We start from the raw sequence: 13,970 nt of genomic DNA on the forward strand, positions 1-13,970 counted from the left end.
TTTCATTCTTCCTGCCATATCTTTCAAAGTACAATCATCGCTTTTGGTATACTTTATAATAGCATTTCGAAGATTGAAAAATTCATGGAAGAAAGAGTTGGAAGTAGCATAAACTGCCTGAAAATTTTAAAGTTGTCTGATAGAAAATGTTAAGAAACTTGATAAAAGCTTTCACTTTCTTCCAGTCGTATGCAGATGGATTTCCTCTTAAAGCACTTATTTCTCGACAATACTTTTGATACTTATGGTCATCCACATACATTTTTGTAAAGGCTTTTTTAAATTTTAGAGCTGTATCTAACATTGTATATGTGGAGTTCCATCTTGTTTCAACATCAAGACTTACAAGACCATGAGTATCTATCTTAGCTTTCTCAATAAATGACTTGAAAGAAGCAAACCTTGAAGGAGAAGACCTAACATATTTTACCGCATTTCTTACACGAGAAATAGGCTCAATTTGTTCATCTAACCCATCTTTTACAATCAAGTTTAAAATATGAGCATTGCATCTAACATGCAAAAACTCATTTTCAAGTATTACCCTTTCCAATCATCAATACGCAACTTCAAATGCTTAATGGCAGCATCATTAGCACTTGCATTATCCAAGGTTACTGTAAATAAGTTCTCAATGCCCCAACCAAATAAACATGCTTCAATTCCCTTTGCAATAGTCTCACCTTTGTGATCCGGTGTTGGAAAAAAGTTCAAAATTTTCTTTTGTAGATTCCATTGATCATCTATCCAATGTGCAGTAACAACCATATAAGTTAAGTTTTGTAGTGATGTCCATGTATCACCAGTGAGACATACACGTTGGTTCTTAATAAGATTTTTAAGTTTTTCCTTCTCTTCATGATAAATCCTCAAACAATGTCTAGCAACAGTTACACGAGAAGGTAATTCGAAATTAGGTAAGGCTTTAGCCATTAATTTCTTAAATCCTTCTCCTTCAACAACTCTAAAAGGTTGCTCATCAAGAATTACAAATTCGGCAATCACCCTCCTAATGTCATCCACATTATACACTACCCTTTCAGTAGCACCCGAACCACCTTCTAGCCACCCTTCCTTGATAAGTTTTAATGTTGATTGACTCTTATCAATGACTCTAAAGGGAGATTCGTGACATGTAGAATTTAAATGCGACCATAATGTAGTATTCCCATTCTTGCTACCTGCGGCAAATGTTTTAGGACAATAATTGCATTTTGCCTTACATTTACCTCCTTTAGCAATAAAATTGGAGAAGTGATTCCAAATCTCGGACGTCTCTCTGCCACTATTCCCAGATTTAGATTTTTCTGATGGAGTCGTTCTTTTTTGCTTCTTAGGAGGAGTGCGTCGATGAGGAGTGTCTTCACTTTGTTTTTGAGCTGCCACTAGCGAAGGATTATTGACAACCACCTCCGCATCTGCTCCAGAAGTTGTAGTTTCCATTCTTAGAAAGAGTTCTTGCAAATAGAACATATCCAGTTACTATTTAACTCATAGAATTTACCTTCGCATTGTGACAACAAATGACAGATGCAAAGAAATAACAGTGAGATCCACTTTCACTTTAGTATACTTTTCAATTGGCAACATCTTAACAGAATGAAAAAGTAGAAAGGGAGGGTTTTTCTCGCTGTCAAATGTATTAACCTAACTGAAATTCAGGGGCAAGCCAACGATCAATTCAACAGAAACTACGCCTTATTGTCAAACTAGTCGGGTACTGTTAAGATTATATGTATGCAGCTAAAAGAAAACATGTAAAATGAGAGGAAAAGAGCTTTACCAATGAGAGCTTTATCGATGATAGGGTTTGAGCAAAGGAAGAGCGTAGGTTTTTTGCCTTTGGAGAAGAGGCAAGATGATTTCAATTGTTTAGTTTTAGAAATCAGAACAGCTTTAGGACAATCCATTGCTGCTTTAGGATTAGGTTTTGGTTTGGGCTCAATTATTCTTTTATGGGCCAAACAAAAACAAACATTTACATGGGCTATAAAACCAACTTAAAATATTATGCTATATATAGAATTATAATAAAAATTAAGAAATATTTATAACTTACATTCTAATAAATATTTTTATCTATCTAATATATAAAATATATATACATGTAATGTCGGGTTGGTTTGGTTTCGGTTTGACTTCTTTTAGTTAATACCAAACCAACCCTATTGTGGTCGGGTTTTATTTTTCAATACCAAACCAAGTCAAACCAAACCACTAGTCGGGTTTTTTTTCTCGGGTTGACTCGGGTTTTCGGGTTGGTGCGGATTATCGGTTTGGTTTGTACACCCCTACCTGTCACGACCCGAAATTCCTCCTTAGAAGTCGTGATGGCACCTAGTCATCAAGACTAGCTAAGCCTACCACATACTGATTTAACAACAGACTTAAACCAATTAACTATTAGGCATGAAGCAATAATTTCTATACATAGCCAACAACCATCAATAGATGTACAATATCTCAAAACTGGTACTACAACTTATAAGCCTTTCTAAGAATAACTAAGAATATCAAATACATCACTGTTTGGAATAGAAGTGAACAGTAATAATGTAAAACTCCGGAAGATGACTCCGAGGCCTGTGAACGCAATGTCAGGTATACCTTGAAGTCTCCGCCGCAACTCACAACCAGCTAACTAATGACCTGCGTGCTCCGAGGTACCTGGATCTGCACAAAAATATGCAGCAAGCGTAGCATGACTACACCATAGCGGTACCTAGTAAGTATCAAGACTAACCCCCGTAGAGTAGTGACGAGGAATAGTCAAGACATCTACTAGATATAATAATCTGTGCAAGTACGAATATAAAAACTCACATAGAACAATATCATATAAGGTTAAACATGGTAAGAATAACAATACGATACTTGCAAATGGAATCTAGAAGCAACAATTAGCAACAATGAGCAAACAGGTAATAACGTCATAAAGAAAGCAGAATACAATTTTAGTCCAGTGAAACCATGTAAGTAAAAACAAGTAGCAATCCAATATTCAACCGCACAAAGTTTATACAAGAATTTTCCCGAGGTACCATACCTCATAATCTCAAATCACGGGTCCCAAATCACGAACCCTAATCGTTGGACATCGTGTGCCCACATTACCAATCACAACCGTACGGACAACTCACGTGCTGCACGGACGACTCATGTGCTACACGGACGACTCACGTGTTAATACCATTAATACATTATACCTGCATGAATAACTCACGTGCTAACAGTAACAATATCTCATATTCGCACGGATAATTTCACGTGCCAATAGTACAACTTACGCACAGAAGGCAGGTATACAAGAACACATGTACATGATCAACAAACATCAAGGTTCATATTCTTGGATTGATATAAGTGATAGATTACGGTGTATGCTTGTGCAAGTGTACTATCACGGCTCAAGTCAACAAGTAAGATCAGAGACACCGAATGGGTACATCGGAAAACAACATAGCAAAACCCTTAATATGCATGACTCCTACAAGATATTCACCATCACACAAATATCATCAATGACAATGCCCCCGGGCCATCATAAATCATCCACGATATAGCCCCATTGTCTCGTCACGTGCGCAATAATAAAGTAAATACCCACCTTGTCTCGCCACACGCGCATAATAATTATCCCGCCTTGTCTCGCCACATGCACAAACCCAACATATATAGCCCGCCTTGTCACGCCGCATGGGCAAATATCAATAATAACAATAGCACGGACAACTCATGTGCGAACACCCCGAGAATCCTCTCAACAATACCACATGTGCCCGAAAACATAACAACATAATATAATAACCTGCACCACATGTGCTCATATTCCACAAAGTTTCCACAACAACAATTCCAATACCAAAAACACACATAGCTCAGGCTCAAAAACATCGAGTACTACAAGAACAACAATAACATGAGGTACGACAAGTAAATCAACACAAGAATGACAACACTACAATGAAATGGAAGAATAAGCTCAGCAATTAAAGACATAACAAGTAATAATGACTTCAAGTAAGAGTAGTTCAACAAATAAAGAGATAACATGTAACATCGACTTCAAATAAGGATAATCGACTACGGAAGAAATAACATGTAACAATAACTTTAATTAAGAATAATTCAACTATGAAAGAGGTAACACGACAAGAAAGAGGCAACAATTAAAGGTCAAGCATGTATGAGTATATTTGGCAACAAAAGATGGATCATGAACTAACAACTTCAAATAAGGCATATAAGAGTGAATTTATCAATGGAGAACATAATATGATAGAGTAGCTTAAATTTAGTGTGCATAAGAACTCTAAGAATCTAAATCGATCAAATTTTCACATATATAGCCGTGTACACACTCGTCGCCTCGAGTACACGTCTTTCACGTAGTTCAAAAAGTGTAAACAAATCAATCCCTACGGTAGTTTCTCCCACACAAAATTAGACAAGATATTTACCTCAAAAGCCCTCAATCAATACTCAAAAATTTCTTTTCCTTTACAATTCACCTCCGCTCGACTCTTATCTAATGAAAATTGACTTAATAACATCAATTAATTCAAGAGAAATAAATTTCAATAAATTAGCTATGATTTTTGCACAATTCCTCAAAAGTCAACAAAGTCAACCCTGGGCATGCCCGGTCAAAACCAGGGTCCAAGGGTAGATTCCGCATACCCATAGCACCAGGAGTCCATATATGTGTTTTGGTTCAAATTTCGAGTCCAATTTGACTCTCAAATCCCAAATTTTCATTTTTTAAAACTTAAGACAAAATTTCTAAAAATTTCACTTTGATTCTCTAATTTTGATGTTAAATCTCATATATAATTTTGTAAAATAGTTGGAAATTAATCAAAATCACTTACCCTATGATTGTAGATGAAAATCCCTCTTCAAAATTGCCTCCTATCGACACGGTTCAAAGATATGAAAATGAGATTAAAATCCCATCCCTCAGCTTTTATGTCCAGTCGCAAGTGTGGCAAATGCAACTTGGTGTTCGCAAATGCAAGCCCTGCAAACGCGAAGAAAGACCACAAATATGAAAATCATCACACTCCTTCTATTGTCGCAATAGCGACATTAAGTTCGAAAATGCGAACTGTGGACCATTCGCAAAAGCGACCCAACGATCGCAAATGCGCAACTACCCCAGCCTAGGCCCCATCGCAAATGCGAACCCTCAGTTCGCAAATGCAAGCATGACAGTTACCAGCTACTTTCACAAATGCGGCTCCCTCCTTGCAGATGCGAATGTCACAAATGTGAACAAAATCTCGCATTTGCGAGATTTGCAGCACCTGATCAAAACCAGAAAAAACTAAAACTCTTCAAACACTACGAAGCACGTCCGAAACTCACCCGAGCCCTCGGGGCTCCACACCGAACATCAACACAAGTCTAAAAAGATAATGCGAACTCACTTGTTGGATCAAAACATCAAAATAACATCGTAAACCATGAATCGGACCTCCAAAACACATGAAATCTACAATGAAACTCAAGAACTTCTAAAAACACAATCGCGCGTATGATTCCTATCAAATCAACTCGGAATGATGCCAAACTTTACAAAAAAGTTCCAAATAACAAAATAGACCTATTCCAAGTTTCAAAACAGAAGTCCAAACACGATAGCTATGATGTTAACCTACGGTCCAACTTCTAAACCTCAAGGTTCCAATTTGCGGCAAATAACACAAATCAAGCTACGGACCTCCGAATTTGATTCCGAGCATACCTCCAATTCCAAAATCACAATACGAGCCTATCGGAGCCATCAAAACACCATTTTGGGGTCGTCTCCACAAAAGTCAAATTTCGGTCAATATTTTTAACTTAAACTTCGAAAGTGAGAATCACTCATCCAAATTTATCTCGAAACATCTGAAAATCAAATCCGACCATGCACACAAGTCATAATACACAATATGATGCCACTGAATGCCTCGGACCACTGAACGGAACCTAAAAGCTCAAAACGAACGATCGGGTCGTTACATTCTCCTCCTATTAAACAAACGTTCGTCTTCGAACGTGCCAAGAGTCTATCCCAAGACATCAAATCACGGTATAAACTCACTATACACGTAACCACGAGTGATCCTACATCACCCTAATCAACATAGGCCCGACAACATCATCTCAACCGAAGATTATTCCTTCTACTCATGCCGATAAGCCTTAGAATTGAATTTTCACATCCACTAAGCGCCCTATTATCACGAAACCACTTTGTAAAATCCTCAACCAGCTACAACAGCTCATGTATACATCAACAAGATACAACCACATGACATAACACATCACCCATATGTCCATAGAAACAACTCTGACCATAATTGCTGCCCATTACCAAGCCCGGTACCTACAAATAGCCTCATATTGACTAGAACCTTGTTCCAGACCTTCACAACATTGACAATGATGCAAGAAACATTTGGAACTCATAATTACTCACCTGAGAAATAAGACACATAACCGCCACCCAGACACATACATCGCAATCCAATCCCCAATAAGCACAACTCGAATATGACTAAACATGGAAAAGAGAAACATGTGATAGAACTATAAAACACGCCCAACAATTACACCTCCCCAACGACTACAGATCCAATCCAAAAGGAAGAAACTAGGCACACGCATCAACCACAACGAATCTTACCCTAACCTAACCTCACCGCGTAACATAGCCCGATACAAACATGCCTATCCACAAAGAACATCAGGCTCCATCCTCCACCCAAAATCACAAGTAAGATAAATATTTCAAATATAAAACACTCTACTAATTCAATCCCGTAGAACCAAAACCACAACAGTAACAACTTCCCATACATATAGAGTACCCAAATCACAGGTCGGGCAAAACCATCCAAAAATCACATCAAAACATACCGTATTTAACTAACAGAAAGTCCACCCAAGCCTCATGACCTCCGATAGCAACCAAATCAGAATGATAGACATGGATTATCATAATAGAAACCCCCAATTGGTACGAACACATGAACAAGTACAAGATTCACGAAACATAACCACATACGAACAAGGTAGGATGAACTTAACAATAAATGGGACCGGATCGAAGTAACATAAATGCATCTCCATAATCAATCGTAACCATACCTGTAATAACATCATTTGGTGTATCAGCCTCAGCCCAACCAGGAAAATCATAATAATGGCCCGGTCTCCCCCTCTAGGATGACCTCTACCCGCCTGACCTCCACCCCTAGCTGCCGGTGCAGGTATAGTAGCAACTGGAGCGAAAATCATAGCCTAAATACCCCACTTTGACACACCCGTTTGGAGTCTGGGACAATCTCTCACCATCTAGCTAGTATCCCCACACTCAAAGAAACCTTTCTGCCGACGTGGCTGTGGAAGCTTTCCGGTACAGGTACTCTTGGACCCATGGATATCTAAGACACCATGTGAAGCCTAAAGTGCAAACTAAACTAGATGACCCACATAACCTCTACCATGAAGCATCCCACCTCCAAAATAGGGATCAGAAGATCCTCCTAGTCCACGAGGCCTCTTAGCCTCCTTGTCCTTTATCTCCTGGCCCCGTATACCCTCCAATCCGCGAGCGATCTCCACAACCTGCTAAAACTGAATATTCATCTCCAACTCCCGAGTCTTGCTGAATTGGATACTATAACTGAGCCCCTCAATGAACATGCGAACTCGCTCCCTAACTGTAAAAACCTAAGCAGGTACATGAAGGGACATGTCACAACCCGAAATTCCCACCTTCGGGATCGTGATGGCTCCTAACATTTCACTTGCTAGGCAAGCCAAAGTTAGAACTTCTTTACCAATTTTAAATACTTTGAACAATTTAACCAATTAAACAGAAATGAAGTTCATAATAAAATACGAAATAACGTAACAATCCAATATCTAGTATAACCCGGATCTGGAGTCACAAGTACACGAGCTTCTAGAGTTTCTACAAACCGAGTTTGAAATAAGTACAAATGTCTCAAATGAAAGGAACAGTAAATAGGGAATGAGGAAGGGACTTCAAGGTCTGCGGACGCCAGCAGATCTACCTCGAGTCTCCAAATGCCAATCCGAGTTGATACGCCTCACGGACAACTGGGACCAGTACCAAAATCTCCACAAGAAGTGCAGAGTGTAGTATGAGTACAACCAACCCAATGTACTCCATAAGTGTCAAGCCTAACCTCGATGAGGTAGTGACGAGGCTATGACAGGACACCCACGTAATTGAACCTGTACAGACGAAAATATACGTACAACATAACAATAAATACAGATTTAAGATGTACTATTGGGAGGGGACATACGAAAGGGGTACAAGATACGGCAACTATAGCAGGGAATGATAACAAGGAACAGTCAATAAACCTTCAACTAATAAAACAAATAAATATAATGAATAAAACTGCACGACATCACCCTTCGTGCTTTTATTCTCAGTCTCACCATGAAATAGTAATAATGGCACGACATCACCATTCGTGCTTTTACTCTCAATCTCTCCATAAAATGATAAATACGGCACGACATAACCCTTCATGCTTTTGATCTCAATTTCATCATGAAACAATAGATACGACACGACATCACCCTTCGTGCTTTAACTCTCAAATACGGCACGACATCAACCTTCGTGCTTTAACATTCCCCCTTACTATGTAACACATATAACAATAGGGAGATAGAATAACCAAGATCAAGTCTTACGTCAACAATGGTTCCACAATACCAATTTTAACTTCAAAAACAATAATCAATTATCACAGATAGACCATAAATGCAAAAAGGACGATCAATTAAATAATTAACTAGTCTAAGCATAAATATCATGATCACAAAAAGAAATAAATTACAAGAAATAAATCCCACCTGCATGATTTGACCCAACAACAACGCATAAGTACTCGTCACCTCACATATACGTTGTACCCAATATTTAGACATGTAGCAAATAGGCAAACAAGTCTTAATCCCTCAAGTAAAGGTTAAACATGACACTTACCTCGCTCCAAAAATCAACTCAAATCTCAACCACGACTTTACCTTTCGAACAAGCCTCCGAACGACCCAAATCTAGAAAATTATCAACCAAACGATTCAAAATAAGCCTTAGGAACTACCCACGAATGAAAAAGGTTCAATTAATGTCATTATTGAAAAATTCAACAAAAGTCAACTCCCGAGCTCGCTTCGTCCAAACCTGAAATTCGGAACAAAACCTAATTACCCATTCACCCCCAAGCCCGGTTATGTAATTTTTTTCGAAATCCGACCTCAATTTGAGGTCTAAATTCCAACTTAACAAAAATCCCTAATTCTACCCAAACCCGCAATTTCTACCATGAAAATCCTAAATTTTAGGTTGAAATCTTATGAAATTTAATGGAAAATTGAAAGAAAGTAGGTTACAATCACTTACCATTGAATTAGGGAAGAAGAGCTCTTGGGGAAATCGCCTCTAGGGTTTCTAGGTTTGAAAATTTGAAAGAATGAGAGAAATCCCATCTAACTCAGCTTAAGTCCAGGGGCAGATGTCGCAGACAAAGACTCACAATCACTCAGAACAATTCTCCCCAGCTCAATAAAACACTCTTTGTGATCGCGTGAAGCTAGTCGTGAACGTGATGACCATCTTCCTCCACGCACGCGACCGCGTCCCAGGTCACGTGAACACAATGCACAAGCGTGCCTCAGCCCCCAGCCTCACCTTCCTTATACGCGAACGCGATGAACAAGCTCAGCAAACTTCGCGATCGCACCCTTACCTTTGTGAACGCGAAGAGAAAAATCCCAGCAGTCCCCTGATGACTCTACGCGATTGCAGGAGAACCTTCGCGAACGGGTAGAAGGAAACCAGAATAGAAAAACCACTAGCTTTACCAATTCAATTAAGTCCAAAAATGATCTGATTTCAATCCGACTCACACCCGGGACCCCATAGACCACGTCTATACCAATGAGTTCCAAACACATAACGGACCTACTCGAGGCCAAAAATTACATCAAACAACATCAATTCTATGAATTGTAACCCAATTCAAGCCTATTGAAACTATGAACATCTGATTTCCAAAACTAACGCCGACTTGTACCAAAACAACACCGATTGACCTCAAATTTTGCACACATGTCATAAATGACATGACAGACCTATTCCAACTTTCGAAATCAAAATCGACCCCGATATTGATAAAGTCAACTCTTAGTCAAACTTCTCAACCTTCCAAACCTTCAACTTTCTAACTTACGCCAATTCAAGCCGAAACGACCTACGCACCTCCAAATCAACATTTGGACATGCTCCTAAGTCCAAAATCACCATACGGAGCCATCTAAATGCTCCATTGGTAACTGTTGTAGTAGGGAAACTCCACAAGCGGCAAGAACTGAACCCAAAAACCCCCGAACTCCATCGCACACGTATGAAGCATATCCTCAAACATCGGAATAGTGCACTTGGACTGTCCGTCCGTTTGAGGGTGGAATGTTGTACTCAACTCAACCCGTGTGCCTAACTCACGCTGTACGACCTTACAGAATTGCTATGTAAACTGCCTACCCTGGTCAGAGATGATGGATACTGACACGCCATGAAGTCTTACAATCTCGTGAATATAGACCTGAGTCAATATCTCTGAAGAATAAGTAGTCACCACTGGAATGAAATGATCCGACTTAGTCAACCTACCCACAATCACCCATATCGCATCAAACTTCTTCTGAGTACATGGAAGCCCAACAACAAAATCCATGGTAACTCGCTCCCATTTCCACTTGGAATCTCAAGCCTCTAAAGCAACCCACCTGGCCATTGATGCTCATACTTCACTTGTTGATAATTTAGGCACCGAGCTACATACTCCACTATGTCTTTCTTCATCCTCATCCACCAATAGTGCTTCCTCAAGTCCTGATACATCTTAGTAGTACCCGGATGAATGGAGTACCTCGAATTGTGGGCCTCTTGAAGAATAACTCATGCAAACCATCTATATTGGGCACACATAGCCGACCCCGCATCTGTAACACACTGTCATCCCCAATAGTACCCTCCTTGGAATCACCATGCTGAACTGTGTCCTTGAGGATAAGTAAATGGGGGTCGTCACACTGACGCTCTCTGATGCAATCTTATATAGAAGACCAAGAGACCACGCAAGCTAGAACTCGACTCGGCTCTGAAACATCCAATCTAACAAACTGGTTGGCCAAGGCCTGAACATCCAATTCTAATGGCCTCTCCGCTACCGATAGATATGATAAACTGCCCAAGCTCTTCGCCTTTCGGCTCATGGCATCGTCCACCACATTGGCCTTCTCGGGATGATATAGAATGTTGATATCATAGTCCTTAAGCAACTCTAACCATCTCCATTGCCGCAAGTTAAGATCCTTCTATTTGAACAGATGCTGTAGACTCTGGTGGTCGGTATAGACCTTACAAGAGACAACGTACAAATAGTGCCGCCAAATCTTCAAGTCATGAACAATAGCTACTAACTCAAGGTCGTGGACATGATAATTCTTCTCATGCACCTTCAGATGTCTAGACGCTTAGGCAACCACCCTACCGTCTTGCATCTACCTTGATCCCCTCACTCGATACCACATGACCCAAAAATGCCACTGAATAAAGCAGAATTCACACTTTGAAAATTTCGCATACAACTTCTTTTCTCTCAAGGTCTGGAGCACAATCCTTAGGTGCTGCTCATGATCCTCCCGGCTCTGGGGGTATACCAAGATGTCATTAATAAACACAATAATGAATGAGTCAAGATAGGGATGGAATACAATGTTTATCAAGTGCACGAATGTTGATGGGGCATTGGCTAGCCCAAATGACATTAGAAGAAACTTGTAGTGACCGTATCGATCCTAAAAACTGTCTTCAGAATATCCGGATCCCAAATCTTCAACTGATGATAGCTGACCGCAAATCAATCATTGAGAACACTTTGGCACCATGTAGATGATCAAATAGGTCATCAATGCATGGTAATGGATACCTGGTCTTCACCATAACCTTGTTCAACCGTCGATAATCAATACACATTCACATAGAACAATCCTTCTTCTTTACAAACAAGACTGGAGCACCCCAAGGTGACATATTGGATCGAATGAAACCCTTATCGAGCAATTCTTGTAACTGCTCCTTTAAATCCTTCAACTCTGCTGGAGCCGTATGATATGGTGGAATAGAAATGGGTTGAGTGCTCGATAACAAATGAATACCAAAATCGATATCCCTATCAAGCAGCATTCCCGAAAGATCCGCCGACATCTGGGTCCCTCACTTTCGGAACTGACTCAACGGCAAGAGTATCAACAGTGACATCTCTCACAAATGCTAGTTATGCATCACACCCCTTCACAACCATCCGATGTGCCTTAAGGAAAGACACTGCCCTGTTAGAATAGTAATCCAAAGAACCCCTCTACTCCAACCGCGGCAAACCTAGCATAGCCAACGTCACCATCTTGGCGTGACAATCAAGAATAGCATGATATGGCAACAACCAGTCCATGCCCAAAATAACATCAAAATCTACCATACTCAAAACCACCAAGAACATCTAAACACGACTGATACACACGGTCAAACAACAATAGAATTTCCCACAGGCGTGGACACATAGACAGGAGAGCTCAAAAAATCACGGGATATACCCAAATATGGAGCAAAGTAAGATGATACATAGAAATAAGTGGACTCTAGATCAAATAAGACTGATGCATATCTATGACAAACTAGAAAAATACCTGTGATGACTGAGTCTGATGCAACTGCCTCTGTCCTAGTCGGTAGAGAATAACATTTGGCCTGGCCTCCTCTCTAGGGCGACCCCCACCCGCCCGACCTCCACCCCTAGCTGGCTGAGCAGGTGGAGTGGCAACTGGTACGGTAACCATGGCCAAAGAAGTCTGGGGACCCTGTGGAATACGCAGAGCCTGAGTAGTCTGTGGAAGTGCACCCCCTTCTGAGTCTCAGGCAGTGCCTCACCATATGACGAGTATCGCCATACTCAAAATAAGCTCTCGGAGGACTTGTCTATTGAAACTGGCTCGGGCCTGGTCAGCTCGACTTACTGCTGAAAGCACCCCATGCAGGAGGTGTACTAGATAGTGGCGGTGCATAATGGGCAACCTGAGACTTGGGAGTAGCCGAAACACCACTGAAGTTGGAAGTGCTAAATGAACTGGGCAGCACACATAGCCTCTACCTTGACGGGCTGCAACTAGGGCACGTGCACTACTATATGTGCTAGAATCTCGAGGCCTCTTGGCCTCCCTGTCCTCATCACCCGACCCCACATACCCTCCAATCTCTAAGCGATATCCACCACTTGCTGGTATGGGGTATCAGTCTCTAAATCTCGAGTCATGCTGAATCTAATACCATGGTTGAGCTCCTTAATAAATCGACAAACTCTCTCTCTGATTGTGGAGACTAAGGTTGGTACATGTGTAGACAATTCAGTGAACCTGACAACATACTTTGACACAGTCATATCACCTTCGCGCAACTGCTCAAACTCCGCGCATTATGCATTATGAAGGCTATAGGGAACAAACTCTCTCATAAACATCTTTAAAAACTGAGACCGTGTGAATGAAGCTGCCTCGACAGGGATACCCAACTCGTACACTTGCCACTAGTGATAAGCTGCTCCCTTAAGCTGGAACGTAGTGGAAGCAACCCCACTCGTCTCCACAATACCCATAGTACGGAGGATACAGTGACACTCCTCAAGAAAATCATGTGCATCATCTGAAGCTAAGTTGCTGAATGTAGGGGTTGTACTTCTGGTTCCTCTCGAGCCTGAGCTGCTCCCTCTCAGATGTTGCTCTCCTAACCTCGGGCTGAACTGGGACAACCGGCTGCACTGGTATGACCACTGGGACCTGGTCAACCTGGACCCGCTGCTCTGGGGTGCGGGGTGCGG

Source organism: Nicotiana attenuata, unplaced genomic scaffold (assembly GCF_001879085.1).
Source record: "Nicotiana attenuata strain UT unplaced genomic scaffold, NIATTr2, whole genome shotgun sequence".
In the NCBI taxonomy this organism is placed as follows: Eukaryota; Viridiplantae; Streptophyta; class Magnoliopsida; order Solanales; family Solanaceae; genus Nicotiana; species Nicotiana attenuata.